The sequence below is a fragment of the Rhinoderma darwinii genome, unplaced genomic scaffold (assembly GCF_050947455.1).
Source record: "Rhinoderma darwinii isolate aRhiDar2 unplaced genomic scaffold, aRhiDar2.hap1 Scaffold_3361, whole genome shotgun sequence".
NCBI classification, from domain to species: domain Eukaryota; kingdom Metazoa; phylum Chordata; class Amphibia; order Anura; family Rhinodermatidae; genus Rhinoderma; species Rhinoderma darwinii.
The window spans coordinates 97,274-110,043 of record NW_027463416.1 but is presented as its reverse complement, the minus strand read 5'-3'; the positions used below and the strand labels follow the sequence as shown (position 1 = coordinate 110,043).

The 12,770-nt window shown below is 47.9% G+C and overlaps 8 non-coding genes across 8 annotated transcripts; all 8 read left to right on the top strand.

The window, feature by feature from the left end:
- Positions 1–1,106: 1,106 nt before the first annotated feature.
- On the top strand, positions 1,107–1,297 carry LOC142704598 (U2 spliceosomal RNA). Its single transcript, XR_012868030.1, has one exon. It is a non-coding gene; the product is annotated as a U2 spliceosomal RNA (small nuclear RNA).
- Positions 1,298–2,587: 1,290 nt separating this feature from the next.
- On the top strand, positions 2,588–2,778 carry LOC142704597 (U2 spliceosomal RNA). Its single transcript, XR_012868029.1, has one exon. It is a non-coding gene; the product is annotated as a U2 spliceosomal RNA (small nuclear RNA).
- Positions 2,779–4,058: 1,280 nt separating this feature from the next.
- On the top strand, positions 4,059–4,249 carry LOC142704595 (U2 spliceosomal RNA). The gene has a single exon (XR_012868028.1). It is a non-coding gene; the product is annotated as a U2 spliceosomal RNA (small nuclear RNA).
- A 1,276-nt stretch (positions 4,250–5,525) lies between these two features.
- LOC142704594 (U2 spliceosomal RNA) lies at positions 5,526–5,716 on the top strand. The gene has a single exon (XR_012868027.1). It is a non-coding gene; the product is annotated as a U2 spliceosomal RNA (small nuclear RNA).
- A 1,292-nt stretch (positions 5,717–7,008) lies between these two features.
- On the top strand, positions 7,009–7,199 carry LOC142704593 (U2 spliceosomal RNA). The gene has a single exon (XR_012868026.1). It is a non-coding gene; the product is annotated as a U2 spliceosomal RNA (small nuclear RNA).
- Positions 7,200–8,479: 1,280 nt separating this feature from the next.
- LOC142704592 (U2 spliceosomal RNA) lies at positions 8,480–8,670 on the top strand. Its single transcript, XR_012868025.1, has one exon. It is a non-coding gene; the product is annotated as a U2 spliceosomal RNA (small nuclear RNA).
- A 1,300-nt stretch (positions 8,671–9,970) lies between these two features.
- On the top strand, positions 9,971–10,161 carry LOC142704630 (U2 spliceosomal RNA). The gene has a single exon (XR_012868059.1). It is a non-coding gene; the product is annotated as a U2 spliceosomal RNA (small nuclear RNA).
- A 1,296-nt stretch (positions 10,162–11,457) lies between these two features.
- LOC142704590 (U2 spliceosomal RNA) lies at positions 11,458–11,648 on the top strand. The gene has a single exon (XR_012868023.1). It is a non-coding gene; the product is annotated as a U2 spliceosomal RNA (small nuclear RNA).
- Positions 11,649–12,770: the final 1,122 nt, after the last annotated feature.

Below are 12,770 nucleotides of genomic sequence, written 5' to 3'. Positions count from 1 at the left end.
GTGTGTCGTCTGTGTTTCTGTGTTTCCGGCATTTCACATTGGAACACCTCATTCACCTTCCTTGTCTTCTCTCCGCCCTCCCTTTTAGGTAAGTTAAAGAGCTGCACCTGAGCCAGCCACTGATTGATTGATTGATTGATTGATTGATTGATTGATTGATTGATTGATGCAGCACAACAGTCAAATAGTGGAGTGGAGTAGGGGAACAGCAAACAGCCAATAAAGCAGCCCGCCCGCTCGCCTGCCCGCCACAATGGACCTACCTGTGTACACTAGATGGATGTGATGGAATGTACTGTCGTCCCTACATTTCAAGAAGAAGTAAGAATTGCAGTTGCAACAAAGCCTTGCTTGCCTACAAAGAGAGCAGCAATTTGGATTTGTTACTATGTTACCTAGAAGAATAACAAACTGTGCAAGGATGGAGGTTGTAGGAGCAAGGAGAAGTTGTCTGTAAAGTTGGTGGATGCCTATTTTCCATTTTGCAGTCCCTTGTCTCCCTCTTGTGGCCTCCTGGAGGCAACTAGCTGTGCAAAAAAAAGACAGCCTGGCGGCCGGCTGTTGCAGTGTTGCCCTCTCAGGCAACACTGAGTGACTGACTGAGCCTCACCGTCTTATATAAAGTTCAGACGGAACTTTGCACGTGTCATAGTGGAGCCCTCAGGATTCCAGAGCCAGCTTTCTGACATCATAATGGGGCCTCAGAGATAAAAGCCTGGGCCCAGGCAGTGTTGGTCAGTGCTGCTCAGCAGGCAGCACTGGACTGGACTGGATTACAGCTGATACAAGGTGTGAAGGAACAAGGGGTGGCTGTGGGCATGCACTTGCTGCCGCTGCCAGTGTTTATCTGCATGGCAGCAGGGCATTTGGGCGTTGCCAGGAAGGCGTTTTTATGTAGATTCCTCCTCTTTCAGCACTGCATTGTGGTGCAAGCAAAAGAAGCAAATCCTGTCTGGCTTCCTCTCCGGCCTTTATTCACCTCCCGTGTAGCTGTGAGTGTGTGAGCCTGCAGGGCCCCATGGAATTGCCTAGAAGTAGGCTGAATCGCTGCAAGGGCTGAACAGCAGTATCGGGCAGGCTCGGGCAACGCGCGGCCCGTTCGGGTTATCGCTTCTCGGCCTTTTGGCTAAGATCAAGTGTAGTATCTGTTCTTATCAGTTTAATATCTGATACGTCCCCTATCTGGGGACCATATATTAAATGGATTTTTAGAACAGGGAGATGGAAATAGAGCTTGCTCTGTCCACTCCACGCATTGACCTGGTATTGCAGTATTTCCAGGACCGGTGCACCCTTTCCTTATGTGTTGACTAAAAGCAGATTCCAAAAGTGTTTTTTGTCTTTGCTATTGTTTCTGTCTTTCTGAAGGGATCTCCCCTTTTAATCCCATTATTTCAACACCTGTTGGACAATGCATGAGTGATAATGAGCTCATTGATTAAATGCAATTAATGAATAGATTGCCACCTCTTGTTGTGTGTCGTCTGTGTTTCTGTGTTTCCGGCATTTCACATTGGAGAACACCTCATTCACCTTCCTTGTCTTCTCTCCGCCCTCCCTTTTAGGTAAGTTAAAGAGCTGCACCTGAGCCAGCCACTGATTGATTGATTGATTGATTGATTGATTGATTGATTGATTGATTGATTGATGCAGCACAACAGTCAAATAGTGGAGTGGAGTAGGGGAACAGCAAACAGCCAATAAAGCAGCCCGCCCGCTCGCCTGCCCGCCACAATGGACCTACCTGTGTACACTAGATGGATGTGATGGAATGTACTGTCGTCCCTACATTTCAAGAAGAAGTAAGAATTGCAGTTGCAACAAAGCCTTGCTTGCCTACAAAGAGAGCAGCAATTTGGATTTGTTACTATGTTACCTAGAAGAATAACAAACTGTGCAAGGATGGAGGTTGTAGGAGCAAGGAGAAGTTGTCTGTAAAGTTGGTGGATGCCTATTTTCCATTTTGCAGTCCCTTGTCTCCCTCTTGTGGCCTCCTGGAGGCAACTAGCTGTGCAAAAAAAAGACAGCCTGGCGGCCGGCTGTTGCAGTGTTGCCCTCTCAGGCAACACTGAGTGACTGACTGAGCCTCACCGTCTTATATAAAGTTCAGACGGAACTTTGCACGTGTCATAGTGGAGCCCTCAGGATTCCAGAGCCAGCTTTCTGACATCATAATGGGGCCTCAGAGATAAAAGCCTGGGCCCAGGCAGTGTTGGTCAGTGCTGCTCAGCAGGCAGCACTGGACTGGACTGGATTACAGCTGATACAAGGTGTGAAGGAACAAGGGGTGGCTGTGGGCATGCACTTGCTGCCGCTGCCAGTGTTTATCTGCATGGCAGCAGGGCATTTGGGCGTTGCCAGGAAGGCGTTTTTATGTAGATTCCTCCTCTTTCAGCACTGCATTGTGGTGCAAGCAAAAGAAGCAAATCCTGTCTGGCTTCCTCTCCGGCCTTTATTCACCTCCCGTGTAGCTGTGAGTGTGTGAGCCTGCAGGGCCCCATGGAATTGCCTAGAAGTAGGCTGAATCGCTGCAAGGGCTGAACAGCAGTATCGGGCAGGCTCGGGCAACGCGCGGCCCGTTCGGGTTATCGCTTCTCGGCCTTTTGGCTAAGATCAAGTGTAGTATCTGTTCTTATCAGTTTAATATCTGATACGTCCCCTATCTGGGGACCATATATTAAATGGATTTTTAGAACAGGGAGATGGAAATAGAGCTTGCTCTGTCCACTCCACGCATTGACCTGGTATTGCAGTATTTCCAGGACCGGTGCACCCTTTCCTTATGTGTTGACTAAAAGCAGATTCCAAAAGTGTTTTTTGTCTTTGCTATTGTTTCTGTCTTTCTGAAGGGATCTCCCCTTTTAATCCCATTATTTCAACACCTGTTGGACAATGCATGAGTGATAATGAGCTCATTGATTAAATGCAATTAATGAATAGATTGCCACCTCTTGTTGTGTGTCGTCTGTGTTTCTGTGTTTCCGGCATTTCACATTGGAACACCTCATTCACCTTCCTTGTCTTCTCTCCGCCCTCCCTTTTAGGTAAGTTAAAGAGCTGCACCTGAGCCAGCCACTGATTGATTGATTGATTGATTGATTGATTGATTGATTGATTGATGCAGCACAACAGTCAAATAGTGGAGTGGAGTAGGGGAACAGCAAACAGCCAATAAAGCAGCCCGCCCGCTCGCCTGCCCGCCACAATGGACCTACCTGTGTACACTAGATGGATGTGATGGAATGTACTGTCGTCCCTACATTTCAAGAAGAAGTAAGAATTGCAGTTGCAACAAAGCCTTGCTTGCCTACAAAGAGAGCAGCAATTTGGATTTGTTACTATGTTACCTAGAAGAATAACAAACTGTGCAAGGATGGAGGTTGTAGGAGCAAGGAGAAGTTGTCTGTAAAGTTGGTGGATGCCTATTTTCCATTTTGCAGTCCCTTGTCTCCCTCTTGTGGCCTCCTGGAGGCAACTAGCTGTGCAAAAAAAAGACAGCCTGGCGGCCGGCTGTTGCAGTGTTGCCCTCTCAGGCAACACTGAGTGACTGACTGAGCCTCACCGTCTTATATAAAGTTCAGACGGAACTTTGCACGTGTCATAGTGGAGCCCTCAGGATTCCAGAGCCAGCTTTCTGACATCATAATGGGGCCTCAGAGATAAAAGCCTGGGCCCAGGCAGTGTTGGTCAGTGCTGCTCAGCAGGCAGCACTGGACTGGACTGGATTACAGCTGATACAAGGTGTGAAGGAACAAGGGGTGGCTGTGGGCATGCACTTGCTGCCGCTGCCAGTGTTTATCTGCATGGCAGCAGGGCATTTGGGCGTTGCCAGGAAGGCGTTTTTATGTAGATTCCTCCTCTTTCAGCACTGCATTGTGGTGCAAGCAAAAGAAGCAAATCCTGTCTGGCTTCCTCTCCGGCCTTTATTCACCTCCCGTGTAGCTGTGAGTGTGTGAGCCTGCAGGGCCCCATGGAATTGCCTAGAAGTAGGCTGAATCGCTGCAAGGGCTGAACAGCAGTATCGGGCAGGCTCGGGCAACGCGCGGCCCGTTCGGGTTATCGCTTCTCGGCCTTTTGGCTAAGATCAAGTGTAGTATCTGTTCTTATCAGTTTAATATCTGATACGTCCCCTATCTGGGGACCATATATTAAATGGATTTTTAGAACAGGGAGATGGAAATAGAGCTTGCTCTGTCCACTCCACGCATTGACCTGGTATTGCAGTATTTCCAGGACCGGTGCACCCTTTCCTTATGTGTTGACTAAAAGCAGATTCCAAAAGTGTTTTTTGTCTTTGCTATTGTTTCTGTCTTTCTGAAGGGATCTCCCCTTTTAATCCCATTATTTCAACACCTGTTGGACAATGCATGAGTGATAATGAGCTCATTGATTAAATGCAATTAATGAATAGATTGCCACCTCTTGTTGTGTGTCGTCTGTGTTTCTGTGTTTCCGGCATTTCACATTGGAACACCTCATTCACCTTCCTTGTCTTCTCTCCGCCCTCCCTTTTAGGTAAGTTAAAGAGCTGCACCTGAGCCAGCCACTGATTGATTGATTGATTGATTGATTGATTGATTGATTGATGCAGCACAACAGTCAAATAGTGGAGTGGAGTAGGGGAACAGCAAACAGCCAATAAAGCAGCCCGCCCGCTCGCCTGCCCGCCACAATGGACCTACCTGTGTACACTAGATGGATGTGATGGAATGTACTGTCGTCCCTACATTTCAAGAAGAAGTAAGAATTGCAGTTGCAACAAAGCCTTGCTTGCCTACAAAGAGAGCAGCAATTTGGATTTGTTACTATGTTACCTAGAAGAATAACAAACTGTGCAAGGATGGAGGTTGTAGGAGCAAGGAGAAGTTGTCTGTAAAGTTGGTGGATGCCTATTTTCCATTTTGCAGTCCCTTGTCTCCCTCTTGTGGCCTCCTGGAGGCAACTAGCTGTGCAAAAAAAAGACAGCCTGGCGGCCGGCTGTTGCAGTGTTGCCCTCTCAGGCAACACTGAGTGACTGACTGAGCCTCACCGTCTTATATAAAGTTCAGACGGAACTTTGCACGTGTCATAGTGGAGCCCTCAGGATTCCAGAGCCAGCTTTCTGACATCATAATGGGGCCTCAGAGATAAAAGCCTGGGCCCAGGCAGTGTTGGTCAGTGCTGCTCAGCAGGCAGCACTGGACTGGACTGGATTACAGCTGATACAAGGTGTGAAGGAACAAGGGGTGGCTGTGGGCATGCACTTGCTGCCGCTGCCAGTGTTTATCTGCATGGCAGCAGGGCATTTGGGCGTTGCCAGGAAGGCGTTTTTATGTAGATTCCTCCTCTTTCAGCACTGCATTGTGGTGCAAGCAAAAGAAGCAAATCCTGTCTGGCTTCCTCTCCGGCCTTTATTCACCTCCCGTGTAGCTGTGAGTGTGTGAGCCTGCAGGGCCCCATGGAATTGCCTAGAAGTAGGCTGAATCGCTGCAAGGGCTGAACAGCAGTATCGGGCAGGCTCGGGCAACGCGCGGCCCGTTCGGGTTATCGCTTCTCGGCCTTTTGGCTAAGATCAAGTGTAGTATCTGTTCTTATCAGTTTAATATCTGATACGTCCCCTATCTGGGGACCATATATTAAATGGATTTTTAGAACAGGGAGATGGAAATAGAGCTTGCTCTGTCCACTCCACGCATTGACCTGGTATTGCAGTATTTCCAGGACCGGTGCACCCTTTCCTTATGTGTTGACTAAAAGCAGATTCCAAAAGTGTTTTTTGTCTTTGCTATTGTTTCTGTCTTTCTGAAGGGATCTCCCCTTTTAATCCCATTATTTCAACACCTGTTGGACAATGCATGAGTGATAATGAGCTCATTGATTAAATGCAATTAATGAATAGATTGCCACCTCTTGTTGTGTGTCGTCTGTGTTTCTGTGTTTCCGGCATTTCACATTGGAACACCTCATTCACCTTCCTTGTCTTCTCTCCGCCCTCCCTTTTAGGTAAGTTAAAGAGCTGCACCTGAGCCAGCCACTGATTGATTGATTGATTGATTGATTGATTGATTGATTGATTGATTGATTGATTGATGCAGCACAACAGTCAAATAGTGGAGTGGAGTAGGGGAACAGCAAACAGCCAATAAAGCAGCCCGCCCGCTCGCCTGCCCGCCACAATGGACCTACCTGTGTACACTAGATGGATGTGATGGAATGTACTGTCGTCCCTACATTTCAAGAAGAAGTAAGAATTGCAGTTGCAACAAAGCCTTGCTTGCCTACAAAGAGAGCAGCAATTTGGATTTGTTACTATGTTACCTAGAAGAATAACAAACTGTGCAAGGATGGAGGTTGTAGGAGCAAGGAGAAGTTGTCTGTAAAGTTGGTGGATGCCTATTTTCCATTTTGCAGTCCCTTGTCTCCCTCTTGTGGCCTCCTGGAGGCAACTAGCTGTGCAAAAAAAAGACAGCCTGGCGGCCGGCTGTTGCAGTGTTGCCCTCTCAGGCAACACTGAGTGACTGACTGAGCCTCACCGTCTTATATAAAGTTCAGACGGAACTTTGCACGTGTCATAGTGGAGCCCTCAGGATTCCAGAGCCAGCTTTCTGACATCATAATGGGGCCTCAGAGATAAAAGCCTGGGCCCAGGCAGTGTTGGTCAGTGCTGCTCAGCAGGCAGCACTGGACTGGACTGGATTACAGCTGATACAAGGTGTGAAGGAACAAGGGGTGGCTGTGGGCATGCACTTGCTGCCGCTGCCAGTGTTTATCTGCATGGCAGCAGGGCATTTGGGCGTTGCCAGGAAGGCGTTTTTATGTAGATTCCTCCTCTTTCAGCACTGCATTGTGGTGCAAGCAAAAGAAGCAAATCCTGTCTGGCTTCCTCTCCGGCCTTTATTCACCTCCCGTGTAGCTGTGAGTGTGTGAGCCTGCAGGGCCCCATGGAATTGCCTAGAAGTAGGCTGAATCGCTGCAAGGGCTGAACAGCAGTATCGGGCAGGCTCGGGCAACGCGCGGCCCGTTCGGGTTATCGCTTCTCGGCCTTTTGGCTAAGATCAAGTGTAGTATCTGTTCTTATCAGTTTAATATCTGATACGTCCCCTATCTGGGGACCATATATTAAATGGATTTTTAGAACAGGGAGATGGAAATAGAGCTTGCTCTGTCCACTCCACGCATTGACCTGGTATTGCAGTATTTCCAGGACCGGTGCACCCTTTCCTTATGTGTTGACTAAAAGCAGATTCCAAAAGTGTTTTTTGTCTTTGCTATTGTTTCTGTCTTTCTGAAGGGATCTCCCCTTTTAATCCCATTATTTCAACACCTGTTGGACAATGCATGAGTGATAATGAGCTCATTGATTAAATGCAATTAATGAATAGATTGCCACCTCTTGTTGTGTGTCGTCTGTGTTTCTGTGTTTCCGGCATTTCACATTGGAACACCTCATTCACCTTCCTTGTCTTCTCTCCGCCCTCCCTTTTAGGTAAGTTAAAGAGCTGCACCTGAGCCAGCCACTGATTGATTGATTGATTGATTGATTGATTGATTGATTGATTGATGCAGCACAACAGTCAAATAGTGGAGTGGAGTAGGGGAACAGCAAACAGCCAATAAAGCAGCCCGCCCGCTCGCCTGCCCGCCACAATGGACCTACCTGTGTACACTAGATGGATGTGATGGAATGTACTGTCGTCCCTACATTTCAAGAAGAAGTAAGAATTGCAGTTGCAACAAAGCCTTGCTTGCCTACAAAGAGAGCAGCAATTTGGATTTGTTACTATGTTACCTAGAAGAATAACAAACTGTGCAAGGATGGAGGTTGTAGGAGCAAGGAGAAGTTGTCTGTAAAGTTGGTGGATGCCTATTTTCCATTTTGCAGTCCCTTGTCTCCCTCTTGTGGCCTCCTGGAGGCAACTAGCTGTGCAAAAAAAAGACAGCCTGGCGGCCGGCTGTTGCAGTGTTGCCCTCTCAGGCAACACTGAGTGACTGACTGAGCCTCACCGTCTTATATAAAGTTCAGACGGAACTTTGCACGTGTCATAGTGGAGCCCTCAGGATTCCAGAGCCAGCTTTCTGACATCATAATGGGGCCTCAGAGATAAAAGCCTGGGCCCAGGCAGTGTTGGTCAGTGCTGCTCAGCAGGCAGCACTGGACTGGACTGGATTACAGCTGATACAAGGTGTGAAGGAACAAGGGGTGGCTGTGGGCATGCACTTGCTGCCGCTGCCAGTGTTTATCTGCATGGCAGCAGGGCATTTGGGCGTTGCCAGGAAGGCGTTTTTATGTAGATTCCTCCTCTTTCAGCACTGCATTGTGGTGCAAGCAAAAGAAGCAAATCCTGTCTGGCTTCCTCTCCGGCCTTTATTCACCTCCCGTGTAGCTGTGAGTGTGTGAGCCTGCAGGGCCCCATGGAATTGCCTAGAAGTAGGCTGAATCGCTGCAAGGGCTGAACAGCAGTATCGGGCAGGCTCGGGCAACGCGCGGCCCGTTCGGGTTATCGCTTCTCGGCCTTTTGGCTAAGATCAAGTGTAGTATCTGTTCTTATCAGTTTAATATCTGATACGTCCCCTATCTGGGGACCATATATTAAATGGATTTTTAGAACAGGGAGATGGAAATAGAGCTTGCTCTGTCCACTCCACGCATTGACCTGGTATTGCAGTATTTCCAGGACCGGTGCACCCTTTCCTTATGTGTTGACTAAAAGCAGATTCCAAAAGTGTTTTTTGTCTTTGCTATTGTTTCTGTCTTTCTGAAGGGATCTCCCCTTTTAATCCCATTATTTCAACACCTGTTGGACAATGCATGAGTGATAATGAGCTCATTGATTAAATGCAATTAATGAATAGATTGCCACCTCTTGTTGTGTGTCGTCTGTGTTTCTGTGTTTCCGGCATTTCACATTGGAACACCTCATTCACCTTCCTTGTCTTCTCTCCGCCCTCCCTTTTAGGTAAGTTAAAGAGCTGCACCTGAGCCAGCCACTGATTGATTGATTGATTGATTGATTGATTGATTGATTGATTGATTGATTGATTGATTGATTGATGCAGCACAACAGTCAAATAGTGGAGTGGAGTAGGGGAACAGCAAACAGCCAATAAAGCAGCCCGCCCGCTCGCCTGCCCGCCACAATGGACCTACCTGTGTACACTAGATGGATGTGATGGAATGTACTGTCGTCCCTACATTTCAAGAAGAAGTAAGAATTGCAGTTGCAACAAAGCCTTGCTTGCCTACAAAGAGAGCAGCAATTTGGATTTGTTACTATGTTACCTAGAAGAATAACAAACTGTGCAAGGATGGAGGTTGTAGGAGCAAGGAGAAGTTGTCTGTAAAGTTGGTGGATGCCTATTTTCCATTTTGCAGTCCCTTGTCTCCCTCTTGTGGCCTCCTGGAGGCAACTAGCTGTGCAAAAAAAAGACAGCCTGGCGGCCGGCTGTTGCAGTGTTGCCCTCTCAGGCAACACTGAGTGACTGACTGAGCCTCACCGTCTTATATAAAGTTCAGACGGAACTTTGCACGTGTCATAGTGGAGCCCTCAGGATTCCAGAGCCAGCTTTCTGACATCATAATGGGGCCTCAGAGATAAAAGCCTGGGCCCAGGCAGTGTTGGTCAGTGCTGCTCAGCAGGCAGCACTGGACTGGACTGGATTACAGCTGATACAAGGTGTGAAGGAACAAGGGGTGGCTGTGGGCATGCACTTGCTGCCGCTGCCAGTGTTTATCTGCATGGCAGCAGGGCATTTGGGCGTTGCCAGGAAGGCGTTTTTATGTAGATTCCTCCTCTTTCAGCACTGCATTGTGGTGCAAGCAAAAGAAGCAAATCCTGTCTGGCTTCCTCTCCGGCCTTTATTCACCTCCCGTGTAGCTGTGAGTGTGTGAGCCTGCAGGGCCCCATGGAATTGCCTAGAAGTAGGCTGAATCGCTGCAAGGGCTGAACAGCAGTATCGGGCAGGCTCGGGCAACGCGCGGCCCGTTCGGGTTATCGCTTCTCGGCCTTTTGGCTAAGATCAAGTGTAGTATCTGTTCTTATCAGTTTAATGTCTGATACGTCCCCTATCTGGGGACCATATATTAAATGGATTTTTAGAACAGGGAGATGGAAATAGAGCTTGCTCTGTCCACTCCACGCATTGACCTGGTATTGCAGTATTTCCAGGACCGGTGCACCCTTTCCTTATGTGTTGACTAAAAGCAGATTCCAAAAGTGTTTTTTGTCTTTGCTATTGTTTCTGTCTTTCTGAAGGGATCTCCCCTTTTAATCCCATTATTTCAACACCTGTTGGACAATGCATGAGTGATAATGAGCTCATTGATTAAATGCAATTAATGAATAGATTGCCACCTCTTGTTGTGTGTCGTCTGTGTTTCTGTGTTTCCGGCATTTCACATTGGAACACCTCATTCACCTTCCTTGTCTTCTCTCCGCCCTCCCTTTTAGGTAAGTTAAAGAGCTGCACCTGAGCCAGCCACTGATTGATTGATTGATTGATTGATTGATTGATTGATTGATTGATTGATTGATTGATTGATGCAGCACAACAGTCAAATAGTGGAGTGGAGTAGGGGAACAGCAAACAGCCAATAAAGCAGCCCGCCCGCTCGCCTGCCCGCCACAATGGACCTACCTGTGTACACTAGATGGATGTGATGGAATGTACTGTCGTCCCTACATTTCAAGAAGAAGTAAGAATTGCAGTTGCAACAAAGCCTTGCTTGCCTACAAAGAGAGCAGCAATTTGGATTTGTTACTATGTTACCTAGAAGAATAACAAACTGTGCAAGGATGGAGGTTGTAGGAGCAAGGAGAAGTTGTCTGTAAAGTTGGTGGATGCCTATTTTCCATTTTGCAGTCCCTTGTCTCCCTCTTGTGGCCTCCTGGAGGCAACTAGCTGTGCAAAAAAAAGACAGCCTGGCGGCCGGCTGTTGCAGTGTTGCCCTCTCAGGCAACACTGAGTGACTGACTGAGCCTCACCGTCTTATATAAAGTTCAGACGGAACTTTGCACGTGTCATAGTGGAGCCCTCAGGATTCCAGAGCCAGCTTTCTGACATCATAATGGGGCCTCAGTGATAAAAGCCTGGGCCCAGGCAGTGTTGGTCAGTGCTGCTCAGCAGGCAGCACTGGACTGGACTGGATTACAGCTGATACAAGGTGTGAAGGAACAAGGGGTGGCTGTGGGCATGCACTTGCTGCCGCTGCCAGTGTTTATCTGCATGGCAGCAGGGCATTTGGGCGTTGCCAGGAAGGCGTTTTTATGTAGATTCCTCCTCTTTCAGCACTGCATTGTGGTGCAAGCAAAATAAGCAAATCCTGTCTGGCTTCCTCTCCGGCCTTTATTCACCTCCCGTGTAGCTGTGAGTGTGTGAGCCTGCAGGGCCCCATGGAATTGCCTAGAAGTAGGCTGAATCGCTGCAAGGGCTGAACAGCAGTATCGGGCAGGCTCGGGCAACGCGCGGCCCGTTCGGGTTATCGCTTCTCGGCCTTTTGGCTAAGATCAAGTGTAGTATCTGTTCTTATCAGTTTAATATCTGATACGTCCCCTATCTGGGGACCATATATTAAATGGATTTTTAGAACAGGGAGATGGAAATAGAGCTTGCTCTGTCCACTCCACGCATTGACCTGGTATTGCAGTATTTCCAGGACCGGTGCACCCTTTCCTTATGTGTTGACTAAAAGCAGATTCCAAAAGTGTTTTTTGTCTTTGCTATTGTTTCTGTCTTTCTGAAGGGATCTCCCCTTTTAATCCCATTATTTCAACACCTGTTGGACAATGCATGAGTGATAATGAGCTCATTGATTAAATGCAATTAATGAATAGATTGCCACCTCTTGTTGTGTGTCGTCTGTGTTTCTGTGTTTCCGGCATTTCACATTGGAACACCTCATTCACCTTCCTTGTCTTCTCTCCGCCCTCCCTTTTAGGTAAGTTAAAGAGCTGCACCTGAGCCAGCCACTGATTGATTGATTGATTGATTGATTGATTGATTGATTGATTGATTGATTGATGCAGCACAACAGTCAAATAGTGGAGTGGAGTAGGGGAACAGCAAACAGCCAATAAAGCAGCCCGCCCGCTCGCCTGCCCGCCACAATGGACCTACCTGTGTACACTAGATGGATGTGATGGAATGTACTGTCGTCCCTACATTTCAAGAAGAAGTAAGAATTGCAGTTGCAACAAAGCCTTGCTTGCCTACAAAGAGAGCAGCAATTTGGATTTGTTACTATGTTACCTAGAAGAATAACAAACTGTGCAAGGATGGAGGTTGTAGGAGCAAGGAGAAGTTGTCTGTAAAGTTGGTGGATGCCTATTTTCCATTTTGCAGTCCCTTGTCTCCCTCTTGTGGCCTCCTGGAGGCAACTAGCTGTGCAAAAAAAAGACAGCCTGGCGGCCGGCTGTTGCAGTGTTGCCCTCTCAGGCAACACTGAGTGACTGACTGAGCCTCACCGTCTTATATAAAGTTCAGACGGAACTTTGCACGTGTCATAGTGGAGCCCTCAGGATTCCAGAGCCAGCTTTCTGACATCATAATGGGGCCTCAGAGATAAAAGCCTGGGCCCAGGCAGTGTTGGTCAGTGCTGCTCAGCAGGCAGCACTGGACTGGACTGGATTACAGCTGATACAAGGTGTGAAGGAACAAGGGGTGGCTGTGGGCATGCACTTGCTGCCGCTGCCAGTGTTTATCTGCATGGCAGCAGGGCATTTGGGCGTTGCCAGGAAGGCGTTTTTATGTAGGTTCCTCCTCTTTCAGCACTGCATTGTGGTGCAAGCAAAAGA